This window comes from Neolamprologus multifasciatus, chromosome 9 (genome assembly GCF_963576455.1).
Source record: "Neolamprologus multifasciatus chromosome 9, fNeoMul1.2, whole genome shotgun sequence".
Lineage (NCBI taxonomy): Eukaryota > Metazoa > Chordata > Actinopteri > Cichliformes > Cichlidae > Neolamprologus > Neolamprologus multifasciatus.
In genome coordinates this window covers 25,552,300-25,564,935 of record NC_140447.1, presented here as the reverse complement: position 1 = coordinate 25,564,935, position 12,636 = coordinate 25,552,300, and the positions used below count along the sequence as shown (strand labels likewise).

The window sequence follows — 12,636 nt, the reverse complement described above, 5'->3', positions numbered from 1 at the left end:
GTAGTGCTTAATGTAATAGCTTATCTTAAAAAAAGACAGATGACAAAGGCATTGCTAAATGAAAACATAGAAGAAACTTCATAGGCTTTTGTTAGAGTTTGATGCAGGAAGCCATGTATGTAATCTTAAATTGTGAGTAAAACAACCACAGTAGGTGTACATGATACTTATTCTGATTCTGAATACAGAGTTCACCACGTGTTGATAAAAGATTTGTTTCAGACCCCATTTTGTGTTCTATAGACATTGGCAAAGTAAAATTTTGGGAAAGAAAACAGTAATTTGTATGGTTTTGTAAAGAAAGGTGAAGCATGTTGCCAGGGTACCTGTCCCTATGAAAGGCACTCTGTTGAAAATGAAAAGAATTTGTAAGAATGCTAACTGTGCACACTATACAAAAGCACTAAAGAGGTCTGAGCTGGAGTGCACAGCCTGTTGTCCATGCAGACCTGTCTTGATTGACACTCAACAGAGTGGAGTCAAGTGGGGTGGAGCACGACATAGTGCAAATCAAATAGTGGAGAGTAAAGGTCGGCAGTGTGTGATGGAGAGAGTTGAGCTTGCGCACACGATGAGTGATAGAGATTAAATTGAAGGGAAAGCCTCTGGGTATTGGAAGAAGGCAAGATTGATGTGGGCTGGAGAGAAAAGAAAGCAAAGCAAGGGAGATGATGAGGATAAAGACACACTCCTGATTTAAGTTCATTCTAACGAGGCAGACAGTTAAGTTTCCTAAACTGCATGAATCTGTATTCAGCACTCTACTCTGAGCAGAAAGAGTCTCTCTTTACCCTTTTAAAGCCATCATCCTGAGGGAATGCAATATTGACTGGCTCCAGCGGGTGCTCCAAACACCCTATGTAGCATTTTGATCCAACCTCCAGACGAGATCGAGTTTCATTAGGTTTCCACCTCTCCTGGGATAACCTTTAAAGAAATGGACAAACTTTGAGGCTGGCTGAGCTTGATCTGAGGGATACTTTTCAAAGGGACCAGAAGTTGGTCTTTTACAGGCTCATTAGACTGATTTGCTGGGAGCGATAAAGACAAGTCTTTATCAGGGAGACGGGATGGCTCTCTAGACAACAATAAAGCTTTTTAAGGAGACGTAGAGATATTTAAGGAACATGCACAGCAGTGATTTTTCTTTGAAACGCCAGTAACCCGTCCTTCCCCTCTCAAATGCTAACGTAGAAAACGGATGATGTACACAAAGAGCAGACAGATCTCTTTTAATCTCTTCGAAGCAGCAGCATGCATAGTATCAATGTTTCAGTTAGTAGGATGCAGATCTGCTGCTCCAGCTGTTACAAAGGCTTCTTGCAGAACTCTACAATCGATTGCAAAATTCTCTTCAACAGCGATGCTCTTTATATCCTCTACCCAGCTGCATTCTTTTTACATGGCATCCAGACTCACTTCCATACACAAACACTCATTTTCATCACTCACCCTCCAGAATCTCTTGGCCGTTTCCACCCTTGAGGGTTTCCTGTGAAGGCCCAGCGCTGGCCCCATCGGATGTTCGAATATCATTTTTGAAGAAGCCCGTGGCAGCTAGTTAGCTCTTCGGTGGCTGCTGAGCTTGACGTCTTCTCTATCACAGACAGTACAGCTGCTCCACCAGCAAACCACTGTCTGCCTAGACAGCCCACCAGCCTTTTCCATTTATAAAGCAGCTGCCACACCCAGAGCCATTACAATCCGTACTTCCCAGCAACTGTATGTAAACAAAAACAACCTTAAGTCCTTCTGTCTCCAAACACTGCAGAATGGCCCGCACATTAACAGGCCCTAATGGAGGCCAGGGAAATTCGCTTTTAGCTTTCACTGTCTGCTCAGAGGCAACCCACGCCGGGAGAGTCTTTATGAGCAGCAAATTAACTTATTTAAATTTCATGATGCTAACCCTTATCAGTACGATTAGAGAGCTTAAGCTAATGAGTGAGAGGAGTTTGGAGATATAGATGATGTGGGAGTGTAGTGGGGTGATGGAGGGTGAACTGAGGTAATTCGACACCTATGTATGAGATGCTGCTGAGGGAACAATCAGTGCTAAATTGTTTATTCAGCCATAAGTGCTAAAGCACAGTGGGGTGTCCTGATAAGTAAGTACCTGATTTTAGATCTTAAGACTGCAGCTGAGAGTATAGGTGTGTGCATAATGCCAGCACTGAAGATGTACAGCTTTGTATAAACATTTCAAACTATTTACAGAACAATCTGCATCAAATACTTAGTCACACAAATTATTTGTGCCACTCCAAAAAATAATTTCTGTCCACTATAAGATAAAGGAGAACATCACAAGCCTGATACCTGCAGGTCTGACAGCAGGAGGTGTATCACTTCCACCTGGAGACGGTGTTTCCATTGCAATCTGCCTTTTGTAGCTTTTTGACAGCAACTGCGACATTCAGCAGTCGCTCATTGTTCTGACAAACAAAACAAAACAATCGACTACACTACACATTAACTACACACTCCAAACATGCTGAAGTCACAAATGTCTCACATATCAAAACTTGTGAAACATGTGAAACTAGTCCTGAAAAGGCCGTGTACTGCAATGGCAACTGTATTTCTAAAGATTTGATTGGTCAGCAGGCAGTAATTGTGCTAATGCTAATCTCTTATCTTAAACATTTCGGGCTCCAGAGCAGACTAGGTCCACAGGTAAGAAGTGAACAACCTTCATAACACTGACAACCTGGTCTGTACTTTGTAGAACAGAGCTTGGACTCTTCCTGTTACTTAACCTGTGTAAGTGATCTGCACTAATAAAAAAAGGAAAAAACAAAACACACATTTTTGAATCAAGTTGTTTCATTTTCACGCTGTTTTTTTAAATTCACTTCTGGGACCTTTTGAGGTGGAGTCAACTTTGGTTACCATGGGAACCATCAGTGCATCTTTCAGAGCTCTGTGAACTTTGTGAAGACGACCATTAAACAGGACTGAATCACATTTAATTTACATCCCAGTGGTAAGAAAAGACAAGGTTTCTTGGTCAAAGGAGCTTGCAAAGAAAAGCGTCTGGACTTCTTTATGAAGTATGAACTGCAATGACCTGGATGACTGAGAACCTTCACAGACAGACAAGCTTTCTTCACTTGTTTAATTTGTAACTTATGGTTAATAGTAGTTCTAGTAAATCAAAGGACATTCACAGAGTTTTGCACTTCTCTTTAAATTAAATTCATGTTTCACATCCAGTTTTTCTTTAAAAACTGCACAGCCTTAAGATGAAATGTCTGTAAATTTGAAGTATCTGTCTCATCCTTGGTGTTCGCCCGGATGAGCTGGAGGAGGTGGCTGGGGAGAGGGAGGTCTGGGCCTCTTTGCTTAGGCTGCTGCCCCCGCGACCCGGCCCCGGATAAAGCAGATGAAGATGGATGGATGGATGGATGGATGTCTGGATTATCTCTCTTATTGCAACTTCCAAATATTTCTTCTTATTTTCAAGTTAATATTTAAAGGTTAATATCTGGTTATTCATTCATGTACCTAAGTGATAAGTCCTAACATCGGTGTTGTTTTATGGCAGTAACTGAATCATTTTCTCTAACTTGTTATCTTTATGTTTGTCAGAGCTGATTCACTGATGGAGGAATTTGTGGAAGATGAGCACCAGCAGCAAATGCTGACACTGGCAGAGGTAAGTCCCTTTGACCTGACATATTAGATAAGGAGGAGACATGCATTCCAAGAAAGCCGAATACAAACCTATAGGGAAATACAGTAAAGATGGCAGCCGGCCAAGCCCTAACCCCAAAGTCAAATCAAATATGTTTGCCATGGTACTGATTCTGTGACCCACTATGTGTAATTCTGGTTTTAATTATATTCTTTGATTTGTTGTTTGTCATGGTTTTGGTTCTCTTTCTGCTTGTGTTATATTTATAGTTCCTAGTTTTCTGTCACTGTCTTTTCTGTGTTCAACATTTAGTTACACTCGTCGCAGTGTGTCACGTTCTCTCTGTTCCCCTAGTCAGTCATGTCTCCATGTCACAGTGTCAAGTTTGCATCTTTGTGAATGTCTCTTGGTTCGTGTTTTACTTTGACATTCTTGCATCCCATCTTCAGTGTTTTGAGTTTTGCTTCCCCTTCGTCTCGTCATGTCAGATTAGGTTCAGCTGTGCGTCCCTCCTGTTGTGTATTCCCTCGTTACCCTATATTGTGTGTGTTTTCCTTTGTTCCTTGTTGCGTCATCTGCTTCTCTCCTCGTGGTTTCCAAGTCCCAGGTTCCTTCAGGTTTCAATATTGATTTTTCTAAGTATCTTGTGTTCCTATGTTTAGCTTTCCCCAGTTTAGGGTTTTGTTAGTTTATTTCAACTCCTGCAATGAGTGGGACAAGTGCTTTAGTCAGTCATCAAATCTGAAGCATCATCAGCGTATTCACAGAGGAGAGAAAACCTACTTGTGTTATGAGTGTAACAAGAGCTTCACTCATATAGTTTGAACGTACATGAGCATACCGACACTGAAGAAAAGCCCTACTCCTGGGATCAGTGTGGAAAGGGTTTCAGTATGTCATCACATCTGAAGCGGATCCACACAGGAGAGAAGCCATACTATTGTGATGAGTGTGACAAGGGATTCAGTCAGTCATCACAACTGAAGACACATCAGCGAATCCACGCTTTAGAGAAACCGTACATCTGTCAAAAGTGTAGGAGGCATTTCAGGGACTCATCCGCTTTCAAACGTCATAAGAATACATGTAGACACACCCCCGGAACCTAAATGAGCATTTCCACAAATTTTTGTTCAAACATTTCATTAAACTATTAAAGTCTTATCCAAGCATATTAAAATGTTCTAATTTCATTTTCAAATAAAAGCCAGTGACAGAGAAACGTTTCAGTACAGAGGGTGTATTTAACCAAATCTGGTTTGTTCAAAGAATTTCAAGCAATTGCTCTAACTGCATACAAAATACGTCACAACCACATAAACATAACTGCCAACAAACTAGGTTTCCAAACTATTAGATAACTATTAGAACGATAGATAAAATCAGCAAAAAAGAAATAATTTTAGCATTACAATGTGTTTTGCTCTCTAATAACTTTTTCCAGATGCTGCAGACGTGATTAATCTGAGCAGAAGCTTATATAATAATAATAATTTTAGCCTTGTCAGGAACTCTCACAATGGCAGAGCCAATAAAATATGATAAATCTTCTTTTGATGTCCTTTGCAGTCATCATTAAATTGCCTGCATCCATAAGAGGTGAGGCTCTTCACATTCTCTATGAGCCGAGGAGATGCTCGCTATTGCAGGATAACTGCTTAACTGCTTGTGCCCCTCAACTACATTAAATGATGAGACAGAAACTATGTGTGGACAAGAGTGGGTGTGTGCACAACTGCAATTGTTGCCCGCTTGGGAACTACTTGATCATAGTCATTAATGAAACCCCCCACACATTCACTCAGAGCAATCAGATTTGCATCACCTGCCTACACATGAGCAAATGTTTAAAACAATATCAGTCATCATTAAAGCCTAAGCAGCTGATATTGGAAAGCCCAGATATTAATAATGTTATGCAAGTACAGTGGGGCAAAAAAGTATTTCGTCAGCCACCGATTGTGCAAGTTCCCCCACTTAAAATGATGACAGAGGTCAGTAATTTGCACCAGAGGTACACTTCAACTGTGAGAGACAGAATGTGAAAAAAAAATCCATGAATTCACATGGTAGGATTTGTAAAGAATTTATTCGTAAATCAGGGTGGAAAATAAGTATTTGGTCACCTCAAACAAGGAAAATCCCTGGCTCTCACAGACCTGTAACGTCTTCTGTAAGAAGCTTTTCTGTCCCCCACTCGTTACCTGTATGAATGGCACCTGTTTGACCTCATCATCTGTATAAAAGACACCTGTCCACAGCCTCAACCAGTCAGACTCCAAACTCCGCCATGGCCAAGACCAAAGAGCTTTCGAAGGACACCAGGAAAAGAATTGTAGACCTGCACCAGACTGGGAAGAGTGAATCTACAATAGGCAAGCAGCTTGGTGTGAAAAAATCAACTGTGGGAGCAATCATCAGAAAATGGAAGACATACAAGACCACTGATAATCTCCCTCGATCTGGGGCTCCACGCAAGATCTCATCCCGTGGGGTCAAAATGATCATGAGAACGGTGAGCAAAGATCCCAGAACCACACGGGGGGACCTGGTGAATGACCTGCAGAGAGCTGGGACCAAAGTAACAAAGGTCACCATCAGTAACACACTACAACGGCAGGGAATCAAATCCCGCAGTGCCAGACGTGTTCCGCTGCTGAAGCCAGTGCATGTCCAGGCCCGTCTGAAGTTTGCCAGAGAGCACATGGATGATACAGCAGAGGATTGGGAGAATGTCATGTGGTCAGATGAAACCAAAGTAGAACTTTTTGGTATAAACTCAACTCGTCGTGTTTGGAGGAAGAAGAATACTGAGTTGCATCCCAAGAACACCATACCTACTGTGAAGCATGGGGGTGGAAACATCATGCTATGGGGCTGTTTTTCTGCCAAGGGGACAGGACGACTGATCCGTGTTAAGGACAGAATGAATGGGGCCAAGTATCGTGAGATTTTGAGCCAAAACCTCCTTCCATCAGTGAGAACTTTGAAGATGAAACGAGGCTGGGTCTTCCAACATGACAATGATCCAAAACACACCGCCCGGGCAACAAAGGAGTGGCTCCGTAAGAAGCATTTGAAAGTCCTGGAGTGGCCTAGCCAGTCTCCAGACCTCAACCCCATAGAAAATCTGTGGCGGGAGTTGAAAGTCCGTGTTGCTCGGCGACAGCCCCAAAACATCACTGCTCTTGAGAAGATCTGCATGGAGGAATGGGCCAAAATACCAGCTACTGTGTGTGCAAACCTGGTAAAGACCTATAGTAAACGTTTGACCTCTGTTATTGCCAACAAAGGTTATGTTACAAAGTATTGAGTTGTATTTTTGTTATTGACCAAATACTTATTTTCCACCCTGATTTACGAATAAATTCTTTACAAATCCTACCATGTGAATTCATGGATTTTTTTTCACATTCTGTCTCTCACAGTTGAAGTGTACCTCTGGTGCAAATTACTGACCTCTGTCATCATTTTAAGTGGGGGAACTTGCACAATCGGTGGCTGACTAAATACTTTTTTGCCCCACTGTAGATGTGTTAACACTTCAGATTTTGATTAGAATTTTGAATTTTTATAAGTGGCTCTCTTGAGGCTAATTGTGACACCAACAAAGCACACTTTAATCAGTTTGCAATATTTATTAAAATCCTTCAAACAGCAGTAAACACACTTATGCAAACCGAATGCTGTCTATAATACAAATGCTGTCCCAGTCAAGCAGAACAGAAAATATGCTTTTCAGCTTATGCCCAAAGTCTGCCACAAAACAACGTATGCAAAATGTGGCCTGTGGAGCTTAGCGGCATTCATTTTGGGAAGCACTGTAAATGCAAAACAGAACAGCGAGAAATATATCACTGAATGTCAGCTTTCTGCAAGAAATAGCCTGTAATTTATAATAAGCTGTATGCTAAATTGACTCAGTTAGGATTACAACCTGGAATCTAAAGCTTCACAAACCTCTGCTTACCAAGCAAGCTTACATGTCAGAACAGCTGGGATTAGTCTGTGTATAAAGGCAGGATCCCACACGGATGAGCGCTAACATTGTTTTATAGGTGAAAAACAAAGAGTATACATTCAAAGACTTCTTTTAGTGCCTGTGGTCTAAAATGCTGCCTGATTTGTTTGAATAAGATAGAGAATTAATGCGTGTGTGAGTGAGTAAACTTTGAGGACGTGCCATATGAATGCAGTTAATTTACCATTTAAAATGAATAATAGGGAAGCATTGGTTCACCTTCTGTGAAACTTTACAGCAAAGCTACGCAACGTTTGGCTGAGCAGGAGTCACTCTTGCTGTAATTACTGGATAATGCTTCATTGAATTTGTCTTCATTCTCTGGAGTCAGTTGCCTTAAGGACACCACCATGCATGACGCTGACTTTCGAAACTGCAGTGAAACAGCGTCAGCAAGTAAAGAAGAGCCATGCAGTCGTCTCACAGACTGTATTGTCAGTTGCAGCCAACTGTAGCAAGCTAGCAGGCGCTGGCTGGCAGTCACCATAAGCAAAAGTGTCTGTATCAAATGAAGGATGCAGTAGAGAAAACCATGGGTTTAATGAGTTGGAAAATTGTGTTTGATAGTTTATGATTTCAACAAGGAAACTTTTTTGGTTTGGTTTGATTGTTTTGCTTGCTTTTTAAGTTATCTTGTCCTTTCTGGATCTATTGCAAGGAAGCACGTTACTTGTGTATCTCTGAAAAAAAAATCCTTTGTACCGTAGCAGCTACTTTTAGCTACTTGAGAGAGAAATAGAAAAAATAAAAATTAACAAGCACTAAAAACTCACAAAGTAAATGTAAAAATCACAGATGTTCCTTTTCCCCAAACCCAAAAACACCTTCAGTACATTTTTGCTTGGAACAACCCCACCCCCAAAAGATGCCTCTTCTATCTTCTTTACATTGACATATAGGACATTACAGTATTCATCAGCAGTGTGTATATTTCAGACTTTTTCCAACTGCTGCTGGAGCTCCATTCAAGGCCTTCACCGGTCAGTGCAGTGCTGACAAACTGTGTCAGATAAACCGTGCAGGCTGCATTCTGCAGCTTCTATGTGGCTGACAGCCCCTGAAATGGATTACTAATGGATTAGATGGAGCCAAAAAGACAAACTACTGCATGGAGGGGAGAACACTAGGGAGGCATCTACTTGTCTGTTTGACAAGAGAGAATGAGGGAGAGGGAAAATAAAGATAGGGCTTTAGTGAGAGAGAGAGAGAGAGAGAGAGAGAGAGAGAGAGAGAGAGGATACAGGGCACAGAAAGACAGGCAGGGAGGGGCAGAGCAAGAAGAGAGCACCAGAGAGGGGAAGAGGAGGAGAAATGAATAGGAAACAATAGGAAAGTGACACTTTTGAAAGACTCATCGCTGTAAAGTGAATGCTCGGCTTAGTAGCTCTTGGGGAGAAAACCACTGGTATAGAAGTGGTAAGGTGGTTTACCCGACCATCCTGTTAGATGATGCTTAAGAAGTAATAGAGTGATGCTTGAGAAGGAATGCAACCACTGCAGCACAAATTGTCATTAATGTCTACATTTTATTTCCCGTCAGAGATCAGAGTGATCAGTGGGTTTGCAAGAAAAAAAAAAAAGAAGAAAGTTGCACATGTGCCTCTTTGTCCCTTTGTGTTTCATGCTTTCATTCATTGCTTCAGAAATTGTGCTGACACAAGCCAAACGCCTGTCACATGGGGGTGTCAGCAGTGTAATGATCCAACTCCTGCAGACTCAGGCTGCACAAAGCTCATTTACAAATCAAAGTCCCCTGAAACCACTTGTACCACACATAGAGGACACCATAACTAGTTAATAACTGTCTAATTTTAAGACTCCATGGCAAAGGATTTAAATGCAATATCACGCCACTAATTTGACCTTTGCAGAGAACCAAACCCTTAGAGCACAAGAGAATAGCTCTCTTATCTGCCTAATGTTATTCCTTAGTTACACCATCCCTTGGATATGCTTTGTATTAATGCCAAGCATTATCAAAACCACACCTTTGTATAATTATTTTAGACAATCTAGACTGAAATTGGCATGCATTTAATTTAGTATGAAAATTTAATCCTGCCTTTTTTTATTGGCTTGATTATCTTATACTAGTCTAGTAATACTCTTGCCAGAAGGAGCCATTCTGCCAACTCTCCTTGGTGCTGTGTTCAAGGACGCTCCGATATCCAACATTTTAGAGTCAGATGCTAACAAGCACTGTAAAAAGCATTTATGCATCCTGATTTTGGAAAATGTCACCCTGGAGTTCAAATGTAATCACACAATGTGAAAAGAAGATTTTACATTTGTTAATTTCTAATATTAAAAATGCCTCAGTCTGGACATCAACTTGCAATTTTCCTTGAGGGCAGGAGCTGCTTTGAGGAAAGAAATGTTATCTGTGCCAGAGAGCAGTGATAAGTATGTATTTATTGACAGGATTAAACTTGCATGACTAATATTTGTAACAGCAAAATACACCCCAACAATGGCCATTCAAGACAGTCTCAGAGGAAAATGGACAAGAAAGCTGTCAGGCTGCTGTGTCAAAATATGTGAATAGGTGTTGGGCAACCTGTTGGGCAAAGAAAAAAAAAAGAAGCTACATCAGCCTTCAGACGTTTTGGTGTGTTTTGTTGGTTTAGTTTGCATATTGTGTTGAGCTAAACTTGGGGAGTTGTACACAGGCTGTAACACAGACTGTTATAAGTATGACCCCTGAGTGTAAAAGTCACATATGTCACAAAGCAACCAATGGCTGACACGAAGAAAGGACTGAAAGCAGGAAGTTAAATAAAAGGATTTTAAACAGTACAACAAAAACTGCTACAAGCTAGTGGGAGGAAAACTAACTAATTAACAAAATAAGAAAACAAAGCAACACAAACAAAGCAAATGTGGTAGGCAAGAAGGAAAGCAAGGAAGACCCGATAAAGACAGGGTACAGCTGAATAGTCCAGGAAATTACCTCCCACCTCCTGTACCTAATGACTTTTCCTCGGCCTCAACAGCAGACTTCATGAGGTCAAAGAAAGATGTTAAGGAAAATCTATAAGAACTTAGGTAGAGGGCACTGCAGTTTGCAGAGACTGCACTTACACTAAACTCCTTAACAATCAGGAGGAAGGTGTCCTTCATATTGAAACTACTATGCCCTAAATATGGACTCCAAAATCTTGCCTCACTCCAAAGTGTTCTAATGTTATTTAATGAAGGTCATATAAATGACCATATTGAGTGAAAAATATTAATGCCAATGACAGGATCCAGTGTAATTTCTTTACTCCTTCTTGTTAAAGCTTTTTGCGACCATCGCTTATTTACTTATTCAGTTATCCAGCTTTAGGAGTGTGGTGGCTGGAGTCGATCCCAGCTGATCTGAAGTATTAATTAATGAAGGATGATCCAAAACTCTGGCAATGCAACTGCTAACATTAATATTCCAGAGGGTCTTAATCTTGATTTGGAGAGACAACATCTGGACAAAAACCCAATTTGATTGCAGCTGTTGGTTTAACAGGCCGCTCTTAAAAATTCAAAACAGATTGTGGCACTGTGGAACTGTAGGATGGCATTGTTACCATTCCTTTCACAAAGGGAGGTCCAGACTATCCTCTCCTAAAGGAGGTAATCAAGGAAGCACTTTCCTTAGAATTTAAAGAACTTGAACAGCTGTCATTATGGCCATTAAACAGATAGTTATGGGTCACTTTACTTAGTTAGGAACATTCCTAAAAACACAGAAAAACATGAAAAAGCAAAACGGAAAAAGGAAACCTAAAGTGACCTAAGAGCATGATAGCGCTGAGTGAATTGTCAGATCCTACCTACACCTGTACAGTCTTGTCTTGACATTTAAAGGGTTCACGTTCCTATTCCCAAAGGGTATTATTATTCCTAGTTGGAAGTGCCAGAAACTAGCTTAAGCTGGTGTCCGTACCTGCTAACTCTAGTAATGCACCTAACCAAGTAGTTCCACAAGTCAGATACAGTTGCCAACCACAATCATTAACGGTACCAATAATGGCTCTCCCCTTAATGATCTGTGCACTTGGTGAATTGCTACATTTTTGCATTAAATATTGGAAAAATAGACTCCAAGGATCTGTTACTTTTATGGGCTAGAACATGATGACAGTACTGTCCCATTAAAAAAATCTAATTATTATACACAAATTGGAACTTCTACGGATATGTTAAAAGCTGCCAAATGCCACTGTCAGTTAAAAAAAGATGAATTCACAGTTGTTCAACTGACATAAATAAGTAAAATATCGCCCAGCCCTAATGTGACATCTTCCTTGTTCTGCCAAAACAGCTCTGACCTCTGGTGTGCATGGACATGGCCATCTGGTGATGGGAAATTGGCACTGGATCCTTTGAGACCCACAACCTTCATACTTGATCAGATTGGAACCTGGAGAATTCAGAGGACAGGTCAACACCTGTGTCGTATTTTGCAGTCTGGGGAGGAAGGAAGGAGACACAGTCTTGCTGCAGAAGGCCACTACAGGCAGGGAATGTGGTTTCCATGTGGGCGTCTGCAGTATATTTAGGTGAGTGGTACGTGTCAAAGTAATATCAATATGAAAGACAGTATCCAAAGTTTCCCAGCAGAACTATCCTCCGTAACATGTTTTGGACAGTTTATCAAGCTATGTAATAAGCTATCTATCCGCATCAGTCTTTTCACAAACAGCATCAGGGAATCCTTCCTGGAAATTATTTCTACTTCTTTTATTCAATTTTTTTGCCCAGGCAGCTCCCCTTTAAGCCCATACATCTCTGGAGCCACAGAAAAGCAATATTCGTGGTTGAAAATAAAAACTAGCATTTTTTCCATCACCTTCGGTTCATATCTGAGAGCAATTCTTCACACACGTACAGGGAGGTGAATTTATCATGAGCAAAGTCACGGCCTCACAATGTGCAGTAAAGGCTGTATGGATTCAAAACAAACAAAAAGAGCTGAGGTCATTTGTTACAGACTGTGAGT

General features: G+C 41.0%; 1 protein-coding gene across 4 annotated transcripts in view; it reads right to left on the bottom strand.

Moving 5' to 3' along the window:
• LOC146511668 (A-type potassium channel modulatory protein DPP6-like) overlaps positions 1 to 12,636 on the bottom strand; it is a 262,569-nt gene that overhangs the window by 154,748 nt on the left and 95,185 nt on the right. The window lies entirely within an intron of this gene.